The sequence below is a fragment of the Ursus americanus genome, chromosome 22, assembly GCF_024610735.1.
Source record: "Ursus americanus isolate L20-20 chromosome 22, mUrsAme1.1.p, whole genome shotgun sequence".
NCBI classification, from domain to species: Eukaryota; Metazoa; Chordata; class Mammalia; order Carnivora; family Ursidae; genus Ursus; species Ursus americanus.
Genome location: NC_142148.1, coordinates 47417763 through 47430658, shown reverse-complemented (window position 1 = coordinate 47430658; position 12896 = coordinate 47417763). Strand labels below are relative to the sequence as shown.

General features: G+C 48.0%; 1 protein-coding gene across 2 annotated transcripts in view; it reads right to left on the bottom strand.

The window, feature by feature from the left end:
* Positions 1-6576, bottom strand: part of SYNDIG1 (synapse differentiation inducing 1) — a 185601-nt gene extending 179025 nt beyond the window's left edge. The window contains exon 1 of one of the 2 annotated variants that reach the window (XM_045770939.2): positions 6454-6576. The gene's annotated coding sequence lies outside the window, so the exon portion shown is untranslated. Of the gene's footprint in view, positions 1-5999; positions 6319-6453 lie in introns of those variants that run through there. The other variant, XM_087853782.1, reaches the window with a different exon arrangement.
* Positions 6577-12896: the final 6320 nt, after the last annotated feature.

Genomic DNA, 12896 nt, shown 5'->3' with positions numbered 1-12896 from the left:
AGCCGAGTGCCTCTTAAGATACATCTACGAGTCTCTGAGCTGCTAGCACAGGCCAGACCCTGTGCTTAGATGGTGTCCAGCCCCAGTGCACACTGTTTACCTGTCACATCTCAACTTTCCTGACTGCCCTACGGGACATGGCCCCACGACCCCAACTAGTAAGCACAAGGTAGCTTCTAAAGGAAACACAGAGGAGAGGGGGCTAAGACCAAGATTTCAGATATTAAGGTTGTCTATAGAAATGCTCCCGCTTATCCGTGGTTTTGCTTTCCGAAGTTTTAGTAACCCAGTGTTAGCTGAGGTCCACCTCTGACATGAGGTAAGGTCAACAGCAGCCTACATCACAATGCCTACCCCACTCACCTCACTTCACTTCATCACGTGGGCATTTCATCATCTCACATCATCACCAGAAGGGTGAGTACAGTTCAGTAAGATATTTTAAGAGAGAGAGAGGGAGACCACATCCACATAACTGTTACTACAGTGTATTGTTATAATTATTCTATTTTATTATTAGCTATTGTTGTTAATCTCTTACTGTACCTAACTGATAAATTAAACTTTACCATAGATATGTATGTATAGGAAAAAACATAGTTTATATACAGTTCGGTACTATCTGCTGTTTCAGGCACCCACTGGGTGTGGTGGAACACATCCCCTGCAGATAAAGGGAAACTACTGTACTTTATTTAAAGGCAAGTTTAGGCACTGCAAATAACAAAATAATTGGTAGGAATCTATGGTAGGTGGAGTTGGGCATCCCCAGGGTTCCCTCTAATGCTACACACAGCCTGAGCCCGCCCCTCAGCAAAGCTACTGGCTTTCCTAACCCTGTCCCAGGACTTAAGCCCATCAGGACCCCAAAAGCAAGTCCTCTTATTTCAAACACCTACACCAACTGAGAGCCTGTGCCACCAAGGTCTGAGGATAAGGTGGTAAGAATAAGTTAAAAACTGCATATTGTAGGGGTGCCTGGGTGGCAGTCGGTTAAGTGTCTGACTCTTAATTTCAGCTCAGGTCACAATCTCAGGGTCATGAGACCCTGCGTCGGGCTACACGCTGGGTGTGGAGCCTGCTTGAGATTCTCTCTCTCCCTCTCCTTCTGCCCCCTTCCCCCCTTGCTCACACTACCGCGCTCTCTCTCTCTCTCTCTCTCAAAAACAAACAAAAACCCTGAATATTGTACACATGACAGAAAGGTGAGTTTATTTAACATTTTATTTTTCCTTGCTCCCCTGGGCAGAAGTGAGCCTCCAGATATTGGAGGTAAAATATTTTTTCTCTTTCAGAAGTTATCTTTAGTTTAAAGTTGAGGCAATGAAATAAAACATTTGTAGTTCTAATTGTCTGAAATGTTTGTTTGCTTTTTTGTTTTGTTTTGGACACTGACATTCCCCAATCAAGAAGATTAAAGAAGGAACAGATGGGAGGCATGTTTGAAAGTGGCTACCCGATGAGGATGAAGGTTTGAAAAGCAATGATTTTTTATAATATGAGTTTAAACTAAGCAGGCCTTTCCTGAAAGACTCACCATGCAATCAGGAAATGCCTCCATTCCCTCTTCCACAGAGTCACACCCCCTAAATGCCACCAGATTATAGCATCATCAAGACCTAAGTTTCAAATGACTGTGAACAACACAAGAATCGATTGAGAACGAAAAACTCAAAATGTTTCACACCGACTGAACATTGATTTGAACCTCCAGGGCAAAACGCCCCATCTCTCCAGAATAATGTTAATTGAACTCCTGGATAAATTCTTCTCATGTGAGTAAATATGCAAAGCTGTCCCCTGGGCTGGTGTAAAGTATGCTTCCAGAAGCAGCTTCTATCTTCCATATTTTCTACGCATATATCCAGTTTCCTGTTCGTGTTATGCTTGGTTCTGACCGTTATCTCGGATCCCAATGCTTATCTGTTGCTGTTGGTCTTCAGTATTTTATGTAATGCAACTAACAGGTTATTTATCATAAATGATTTAAGATAACTTGGATTTTTGATCTAAGCAAAGTTTGTAACTTAAATGGCCATGTGCTTTGGTGCTTTGTGGCTTGTTGATAATCTATTAAAATGTTTTCTCCTAGAGAACATGCATCATGTAATTTTTATAATGTGATATGAGTCAAAATTGAGTTGTGCTAAGGATATATTTCTGCTCACATGCCTTTCCTGTATAGTCCCTGTAAACTCCCCCTAACATGAATGTCTGCACCACTCAGGCACGTTCCTACATGAGGACGCACGCCCATGTGGACGAGCGCACGCTGTTATCACTCTGACTCTTGCTGATGGCGCAAGTGCAGAGCAGGGTCTGTTCTGCGCTCTCAGAGGGCCACGGGGATGCAAACTGCACCTGAAGAGACTTGCAGTTAAGACACTACAATGTTCTCAGTCCCAAGTCTTCCTGTTTAAAAAAACTGTGCCAACCATAACCATTTTGTTTTCAAAATCCTGGAAAGAACACAGATGACAAGAAACAGAAGCTCAGAAAAGCTAAGGGAGCAGTCTAAGACCAACCAAAATGCAAGTGGCAGAACCCAGAGTTTGAAACCTAAGTCTCCTCAACGGCCCTCCAGAAAAGGCAGTGGGTGGGCAGCCACAGACTTGGGAAAATCCCAAATGCGTATCCCTCCCACCTCCCCCTGTACACTCCGCTGAAATTCAGTACACTGGGTGGCAAATAAAACCACCACGGAGGCACTGATTGTAGCCCAGTGCCTGAAAGAGTTACTCAGACCCTTTTAACAACACATTTATGAACTCTCAGGAATAACTGGAAATGTCTAGGCATCTTGCAAAGAGAATGTTGAAAAATCACATTTGTTAAAACCACCTGCGACTACCTTCATTATTCCAATTTTGGTGACATCGGCAGGAACTGGTCAGCCTATCTTTAATGTTTGGAATTTTTAATGTATGCACATCTTCAACGTTTTGCTGTTTTAACATTTTGGCTTAACATCTCCAGTATAGTGATCCTGGGTCAACAGCTATGGCTCCAATACCACTTCACATCTGGGTGTTTCGGCAAAATAGCCTCAGGACTTCCCATTGAACGAACAGGTTGTTTTGCTACTGATTTAGCCCCACCGCTTTGCTGATGCCGACAAATGAACACCCCCCCCCCTTCAATCCTTGCCACCTTCACCCACTCACTCAAAGAATCTTGCTGGTAACATGAAGTCTGCTCAAGCTACAGGTCACTGTATTGCAATTAGTCGGTGTTGGTCATGAGACTCTCCAGTGTGCATGGGGGGCCTGCAAGGGCCAAAATGAGGGGCTCAGGGCCACGCTGGTTTCATGGAAAGATAAGACTTTATTTAAAACTGCTCACTTACAGGCTGGTTATTCATCTTGCAAAAGGTTAACTAAGGATGCCTTTAAATAATGCAGTTTATAAAGGTATTCAAAAGTCTGACTGAATCCTCTAAGAACGTTGACAATTTTTAGGAGCAGCTTTTATATAAAGGAAGACACAGAGGTGGCAGGGTGGGAGGGAGCCATGTAAGAATGGGGAAGGGGGGATCACTCTCCCACTGTCTCTGGAAGCCTCACCATGCTATTCCTCTCCAGCCAATAGAAACCACAATTGGACTCAAATCTTTGCAAGCAGAGTATCTCCCTAGAGGGTGTATCAGATGTGACTGGTGTGATGACCAAACATTTTCTAATTGAGAGATGAAATATTCAGTACTGCTCATGAACCCCAGAATAGCACCGACTAGTGTCTTGGATAGAAAACTTACATAAGAAAATACCTTTTTGTTCTCTTAAAATAGAAATAACTCCCTAGAAAAATACGGGTCAGAGTTAATGAGAAAGATGAGTCAAGTCCAGTGTGTAGCACTTTTAATTTATGTCACGCTAAACGTGGAATAAATTAATTGCTTCTGATTTATGGACTGAGTTTAAACTTTTTACCAAAAAAAATATATATATATATAATTCTTTTGCGTCTTATGGTTCAGCTGGAATCCTGTTTATTCCCTGCACATCAACCAGTATAAGTCGAATCTAATAGTTTCAAATGTCTTTTTTTCTCAGGATCTGGATTTCTCTTTCCTTCTTCAAACCCCCCTATGTCTCAAGAAACATCAGCAGGTTTTCTTTTACTACCCCAACAGAACTGGAGGTGCCTTCATTTCTGTTTTAACATCACCTAGGCTCTAATAGAATCATTTAAAGCACATTTTTTCTTTCTTTTTCTTTCTTTCTTTCTTTCTTTCTTTCTTTCTTTCTTTCTTTCTTTTCTTTCTTTCTTTCTTTCTTTCTTTTCTTTCTTTTTCTTTCTTTCTTTCTTTCTTTCTTTCTTTCTTTCTTTCTTTCTTTCTTTTTTTATGATAGGTGAAAACGGAACAAAATGTCATTAGCTGGAGATACACAGGGATGTGTTTAGAGATGAGGTGGGCTTGGAATGGGTTTTTAAATCCTTTATCAAACATGGCTTCCAAAATTCTGAGGAGGGGTGATTAAAAAGAGGTCAGGACTAAGGGTCAGTGAATGTGGTACTGGATGAAGGATGCACTGGGGTTCAGTGTATTATTCTCTCAACTTTGGTGTACCATTGAAATTTTCCATCATAAAAAAAAAACCCCACAAAACTTTAAACACATTTTCCCATTTCCCCCCTTTATTTAACAAGGCCCTCTTGGTTATGGCGGTTCCATTTTCATGCAGTAGGTGGGGGCGCCGTGGGAGAGGGCACCAGACCAGCTACAAACCAACATTTGCTCCTTGCAAAGGGACGGGGGTGTTGGGAGAGAGGTAAGGGAAGGAAGGAGGTGAAGGGCTCTTCCTCACACCCTCTCACAGGCTTGGCACCTGTGGTCTGATCTCCGAAAAGACACTCCACACAACCACCAGGCACACAGTATGCAATAATTCATCCGAAAATTTGGCTCCCGTTACTTCCTGTCCTAGCCAGAAGGGACATCAGACTGCCGCGCGGCCACCTCGGTGGCTCATCGTCAGTTGTGTGAGGATTTTGGAGTCGGACCCCTCGCGGAGGACCACCTCCAGCACCAACGCAGACTGTCCTGGCAATCACACCTCAGCAAGGAAAAGTTGGCTCGCTCTGGGGTTTGTTACCAGGCTGCTCGCCCCACAGGCTGCAGGTCTGCGCAGCACGCCTCTCCCTTTGGGCTCTGACTAAACACGCCGGCCAGTAGGAGGGAGACGGACAGATACACAGACAAGCCCGCACGCACCACCGCCTGAGACCGATTCTAACTAGAAAACGGAGCCACCCACCCATCCTCAATCCCTCAAATCAGCAAAGCCCTCAGCTGGTGTCTGCCGTACTGAACACTGGGACAGGGCCGGGGAAGGCGCAGACAGGAGTCCGGGCCACTAGCCCGGTGGCCCCCGCGCATCTGACGCCGCAGAAGGGCTGCGCTCACCTGAAGTCTGGGTGCCAGAAGCCCAAGCCTCTGCGTGCAAGGAAACCCCCCGCCCCAAGGAAATGAAAGCGACCAGATGATGCCTTCTTCTAGTCTTTCAGAAAAGCCAAGCGACCCCACTGGCATTCTCCCCAAAGCAAGACTGCAAGCGCCCACTTTATTGGAGTCTGGCAGAAAACGCACAAGCGATCAAAGCCCCTTCCCTCAGAAAAGTGCCCAACTCTGCCGGTAATCCATTCCTCTCTGTCCGCAGCTCAGAAAGCGCACACTAAGAGGCAGAAATCATATCTAGGGAAATCGAGACAGAACTTGATCCCCCAAAGCGTGTCCACTCGTTCCCCTCTCTGAGCCGGGGCTGGCGACTCCCAAGGGCTGCGGGCTGTCGCGGCTGCCAGGAACCAGACAGCTCTCGGAAGCAGGGGGCTCCAGGAGTCCCCGCCTTCGTCCTGGTTCGGGGTTGGGAGTCCCCATCCCAGCGCGCTCGCTCCCTCGCCTTCCTTTTCCCCTTTGCTTGGCGAAGGCAATCCAAGCCGGTTTCCCTTCCCGGTCCCATTTGGACCTCGGTCCCCAGCTTCGCGGCTGCCCCGCTCACCAGCCCCAGCCGGTCTCCTTTGGGTCGCTTCAGGGGGTCGCCCGAACCCGCAGAGCCAATTCCTGCCGCGCGCCGTCACGGCCTCGGGCAGTTCCGCTCCTCTGCGCTCCCAGGTCTGGGTCTCACTAGCTCCCAGCGACTTTGCACAACAGCCCCTCCGCGTCGCCGGGGCTCCTGGGGTGGCGAGGCGCCAAGCTGCAGCCGGGGCTGACAGCAGCCGGCCCCTTCCTCCGCATCTTCCTCGCCCGCTCTGCTCTCCCCGTGTTCCTGGCGACCCCGCGCCTCCCAGGTCCCGCCGCTGCGACCACCAGGACTCACCGCGGGCGTCGCGCCGCCGCTGGGTCTGCGCGCTCCGAGGCGGAGCCAGGGCGCCCTCCCGCGCCCGCCCGCGGCCCCCGCCCCGCTCCTGTCGGCCCCTCTGCCCGCCCGCGCTGCCGGGGCGGTCGGGACTTACCTCCCGGACAAGGTGACCCGGCCAGTGCGCCCAGGCGGCCGCCCGCGCGTCTCCGGAGTCGGCGAGCGTGCCGGGCGCTGGGCGGTGCGGCGCCCGCCTCTGCTCCCCAGCTCCTCAGCTCTCTCCTCCTCTACCCTCCTCCCCCTCCGCGCCGCTCCCCGCCCTGCGCTCGCCTCCAGCGCCCCCGGCTGCCCCGCGCGTGCTGGAGCGCCGGGCTAGGGGCAGCGGCGGCAGCCCAGGGCGGCCGGGAGCTCGCGCGCGGCGGCAATGGGGCGGAGCCCGGCCCGCCAGCCCCCGGGAAAGGAAAGGGTGCGGGGAGACTCCCGCGGCGTGTGCCTGCCTGGCGGGTTGGGCGGGGGGCGTCCCGGGACGCGCCACTAGGGTAGCCAAAGCTGGCGACACGCGTGCTGGAGGCGATGACCACGGGCTCCGGGGGAGGATGGCAGCGAGGAGAAGGGAACGGCCTCGTGCGAAGGCGGCCGCCAACTTTGCCCCAAGCTGCCCGGGCCCCCGGAGGTGATCGCGTCTGGCGGGTGGCCCGGGGTCGGTGTCTGGGAATGTGAAAGCGACAGAGACTGGGGGAGGGGGTTAGCCGCAGGGACAGGAATTTGCAGCCGAGCTCTGAGAAGAGACGGTTCCCCTCGGTCCTAAAGGCCTCCCCAAGGCTCCTATATGGTTTTGAGGTTCAAAAGGACCCACTTTATAGGTCTCTTCAAGTCTGACCAGCCAGCTATCCAGACGAAAGAGGTGAGGGCCCAGATTCTGAGACACCCTGCCCAGCCCCAAACCGGTCTGTTTTCTTCCAATGGCTGCGCAGCCCCTTGGCAGTTGGAATTAAAAGGAAACTAAGGTTGTGGGGGAAGGCGGTTGAGGGGCATAATCCTGGTGAGGAGCGTGGGTATAGGGGAACGGAGTCCAGGGAGGGCCACCTCCCAAGATATTCTGCATTTGAAGTGTTGGGGGAAGGGGAGAATAGTGTTTTTAGTTTGAATTCCATAGAGAAAGAACCTGAATGAAAACCGTATCAGAAAGGGGGTCACAAGTGATTTAGGAAAACATTCTGTGAGCCCATTTCTACCCCAGGCGCAGAGCTGCCTTAGGCTCCAGCCTTGCTAGCCCAGGCTGGTTATGCGCCCAAAATAGTCAAGGCTGGTTATGCCCCCTGAAACCCTCCTTGGCGTAGAGCCCTCCCTCCTGCCCTAGTAACCAACTCTTTGCCCCTGAGAAGGAACTTCTTCCACTGGCAAGCTGCCTCTAGCAGAGTTTCCAAAGGGCAGGAGTTGGAGGTGGTGCCAGAACCATGGGTCCCTCCTGTGCTCCCTTTGTGGGGGGTTTGGCGGCTGTGGAACATCAGCAGCCCAAAGAGAATGCTGAAGTCAGAGTGGGACTGTAAAAGGGCATTTGGGTGGAGGAACAAGTCAGCAGAACCAGCACCATCTGTGGTTTGCCTTTATCCACCTGAATTGCATCCCAACTCCATCTCTTCAGCACGGCAAAGCACAACTGGGGGTTCTTCCCCTAGATCCTCAGAGCTTCAAGTTGATGGTTTGGTACATTTGTCTCATCTAGGAGAACTTCTCAAAAGGGAAGAAAATGCTTTCCCCACCTTACCTTAGTAAAGTTGCTCCTTGCTCCTAGAGTCCTTTCCTGAACAGAAAACGCTCTCATCTGAACCACTGAGATGTTGCTAGACTCATTTGAGGTGGAGAATCATTCCCATTTATCAGATGAAGAAGCTGAAGTTTTTCTTTACACATGTTAACTGAGATTTTTGTAGCTACTGAATGTACAGATGTAGCCTGGAACTCAGGTTCCTGCCTTTTAGCCGGCACGCTTTTGCTTATCTGGGCTTTGGGTTGGATTTTGGAGGGCAGTTTTGTTTTGCCAAGAGAACACTTTGACTCTAGGTACTGTCTGAATTTTAAATTGGATTTTTCCTAACAGAGTAGGCAGGCACCTTCTTTTGTGCAGTATAAGAGGTGGTCACTGGTCACCACGGGTTGCCTGTGGAGTGTTCCCTCCAGAAGTGGGGATTGCAGAAGTTAAAGGAAGAAAACATCTTTGTACTGAGTTTTGTGGACTGTCTTTATGTCCTAAGGTACTTTGAAATTTTTCCGGGTGATAATTTGGAACTGGGTACCCTGCTCATCTGGGTGATGCGTTGAGCATGGATATGTTGGTGGGGGTGAGGGGTGGGATTGCATTTCCTAATATTTTCTAAGAGTTAGTTTTCAGAACATGCCCCATTCAGTTTAGCATCTAAATATTCACATTTTCTTTTTTTGTGGAATGAATATGTAACTTCTCTCTGTCAGTTATATGGGTGGACTCCCTTAAGTCACTATCTTCTATATTTGTAAAGCTCTTTGCTTGGACACTTGCAGGTACTGAAGAAATACTCAGTGATTGGTAGTTATTGAAAAAACCACATTGGATTGTAAGGTCAAAAAACAGATGTCTCTGAAAAAAGAGGGTAATTTGAAAGAAATGGAATAGTTCACAATGTGGTGCGAACACTCCTCTTCCTCCTCCTCCTTTTCTTCTTATTAATTTCTCCCATGCCACACACATAGCTTCAAGATCCCCAGGTATACATTGTGTTTTCTCAACACTACCCCATACACACACACACACACACACACACACACACACACACACACACACACATTTTAGTGTTTCTGCAATCCTAATGTACCTTACACTTCACTGCAAAAGAAACTTGCCAGGACCAGGAATCTAAAACTTGAAGAGAGGAGTGTCACCTGCTCCCAGCAAATGTTGCAGCTCAGGGAGAGATCCAGGGCTCCTGGTGGACACCTCAGTTGATCTGAAATGATAGGTGTGCACATAGGGCACTTTGTCTTACATGTGGTTCCCTACTTGTTGATGGGAGTGCTATCATAACTATTACATGTGGTGTAACGTTGAAATGAAAAAGTAAATGAGTGGTTACCACATGTTGGGCAGTGGGACACAGTAGAAATTCTCAAATCTTCTAGAAACTGGGTAACTTTCTCAATAATGCTTATCTCTTACAAGAGATTAGAGAACTTTTCAGAGCTAGGAGAGGTCAGTGGCCAATTCATGTGATGTGAAGAACATCACTAAAGCACCAAGCCAGCTGTCAGGCTTCTCAACAACTTTCAGGAGAGGCTATTACCCGCCCAGAGTTGGGTGGACTTGAAAAGAAACACAGATTTGAGTTTTTCAAGTAAGAAATATTCTATACAATGTCTTGAACTGAAAGGCTTTACCCCAGGGCCTGTAGTGCTGTGCACAGTGTCTGGAGGTCAACAGGGTCATTCAGAAACCATCTTTAGGGGCGCATGGGTGGCGCAGTCGTTAAGCGCCTGCCTTTGGCTCAGGGCGTGATCCCGGCGTTATGGGATCGAGCCCCACATCAGGCTTCTCCGCTGAGAGCCTGCTTCTTCCTCTCCCACTCCCCATGCTTGTGTTCCCTCTCTCTCTGGCTGTCTCTGTCAAATAAATAAATAAAATCTTAAAAAAAAAAAAAAAGAAAGAAACCATCTTTAGATCAAACGTGTAAAATGCTCTGCTCCAAATGTTGATTGTAGTATTAAAGATGAAGAATGGTATATGCAATTTTAAATCAATCTAACTAATATAATACAGTGTTTTCTTTTCTCTCCCCAAAATCTATTACTAAATTGTTTATCTTAAGTCAATGACATTCAGGAATTGAAAAGCTGCAATGTCTTATGACAGTAGAATCTTTTTGACTTAGAAGGACAGGAAAATGAGCATTCAGATGTTCAATGTAGACGTGATAGGCAAGGTTCTAAGAAAATACATGAATTGAATCAGTAATAAAGGGAGAAAAAGCCAAAACCTAGGGAAATTTCTGAGGCCATGTTGACATATGAGAGTTTAGACCATGAAAAAAGATGCAGTAGAATGTCCTAATGTTGAAGCAGAGGAATTCTTGGTGAACTCCTAGGCCCACCTTCTGATTCTCCCCCTAAGGAGACAGGTCCAGAATGGCTGTGTGGAGGGATAGGCAAGCCACGTCTGGGTTCCTGATTTCCAAATTAGCGGTCCTGCTTCTACATCCGTTATATCAGTTTGGAAAGAATCAAAGAGAGAAAGTTAATGTGTTAATAAGCAACCTCTATAGTACCAGAATATCCCTTATTTATTGCTGCATAACAAGCTTTCCCCAAACTCAGTGGTTTAAAATGATAACCCCTTATTTGCTCATGATTCTGAGGGTTGGCAAAGAAAGCTAAGCCTGCCGGGATGGATTGCCTCTGTTTTACACGGTGTTGCTGGACTCACCAGACATCTGTGGTCAGCTGGCAGTCAAAAGCCTTACTCACCTATCTGGGGGTTGGTTGGTTGTGGACTTGGTGATGGGCCGACAGGGCCATGTCTGCCATCCAGAAGGCTGGCCCAGCATTCCTTACAAAATGGTGGCTACAGGGCACCCAATGAGAATGTATTCAATGTACATAGACTTCAAGCTGACTTCACATTAATTAAGGTCGCATTGACCATAGCAGGTCAGGTGCCTGGCTTCAATGCAGGAGATGGGGAAATAACTTTCCCCTTTTGATGGATGGAGCCATAAAGTCACATTGGAAATGGGCATGTATGTGATGAAGGGCGGAAGGAATTGGAGGGTGATTTTTGCTATTGACTGCACCTGGAAATGAGATAAATTCCTTATACACATCACCTCATTGAATTCTGAGCTCAGTGGGGTTGGCAGGAGTGATCCCAGGAGCTGAAGAGGCTGAGGGCTGGGGACTGAGCAGCATTCCTGTCATCACATAGCTAGTGAGAGGAGGGATGAGGTACAGATCCAGCCTGTCTTCTACTTCCCCAGTAGCCAACATTAACAGAGGGAGACTGTTCAGAGTCGGCAGAATGCTTACCATTGAAGTTAGGAGCTCAGGTGTTTACCTGGGCTCCAAGTAAGCATCTGCCACTTCCTATCACTCTCTGTCCTCACTCACAGAGCCTGGATTTCTGCATATCTAAAATGAGTATAATTATAATATCTGCTACCTGGTATGAGGCATGAATGTATTTAATACACTCAGCATGTTTTCCTGACCAGAATTGCCTGGTTCTTGTTCTCAAAGATAGTTGGCAAGACAAGGTTGCTGGCTAACTTTTTCCAAGATAGTTGAAGGGAATGGCAAATTCTGGATTTTTGGTACAAAACTGATGCTGGTGCTTGGAAGGCCCCCAGAATGCTACATAAGAGGGGTGATTGATGTTATCTCTCTCCTTCAAGGTGCTTGTTTCATGGGGGCAGAGGCAGGGTGTGGTCACACCATTGTGTCCCTTCAGATCCCCCTAGATCCCTTGGGCTGATTCCATCTGCCTACTCTCCAGCTTCTGAAGAGCTCACTGCTTATGACTCATACCTACATATTTCTTTGACATTATGCTAATTCCTGGGACAGCCTTAATTTCTCTTGTAAGAGCATGAAAACATGAGTTTTCTGCTCCACTCTGCCCCAGGCCTTTAAAGCCAGAGACTGAGAGACATATGAGCACGTCTAGGACCACGGGGCACACCATGGTATAGTGGACATGCAGCCAGCTCTTCAACCTCTTGAAATATCAGTTTCTCCATCTACAAAATGGGTATAACAACATTTGTCATGGACTTCTAGTCTGGGACACTTATAGGAGTAGAGATGTAAGGAAGATCTGTGGTTATTAGGGGTTTGGAGATGTGCCAGCAAGGTACACTCCAGAGTTCTCCCTTCTTCCTTCAAGACCTACTAAGTCGAATAGCAGGTTTTGCTAACTATTCTCTTGCTGTCCTGATGCCCGTCCTCTGTTGGCATGCTTTTCCTCAGTGGAGCTCATGATTGTGCATACCTGAGTAGAAAGCTGTCACGCCTCAATGAACAGAGATGCTGCAATATTCAGAACGGTACCTTGGCCTGGGTCTCCTTTTCTGAAACTAGAGCATGAGGGTGCAGTCAGGCTTTTACTGGGGGAACTAATCCCAGGGACAGGATGTGAAGGACCACCCGCATGGTCCATGGGGAGGCAGGGGGAACCAGTCCAAGGAGAAACTTCTGAGGTGGTCACAGTGGGTGATAACCAGCTGTCCATCCCCTGGGACCATCTGATGAATGAAGAGGGTTTCTCAGAATCACCCAGGAGGGGGATGAAGAGGATATGCATGTCCATGGGTCCAGGAGGCATTTGGCACCGCACATTTCTGGACGGTGTCTCAATGTGTGTCAAACAAGCTTCCTCTGGCACAAGGGAGGCATCTAAGTAGGATCCTGGAAAATTTTGCTGCATGATTTACTGTGTGAAATTCCTGTATCATTCATGTCTACTTTAAGGATCTGCCTTTTTCTTCAAGATGTTAGGTGCTCCTTCTTTGACTGTGGCCCTGTGTTAAGACTCAGCCACAGGCTGCTCGTGTTTGTGGATTACATCAGATAAACACA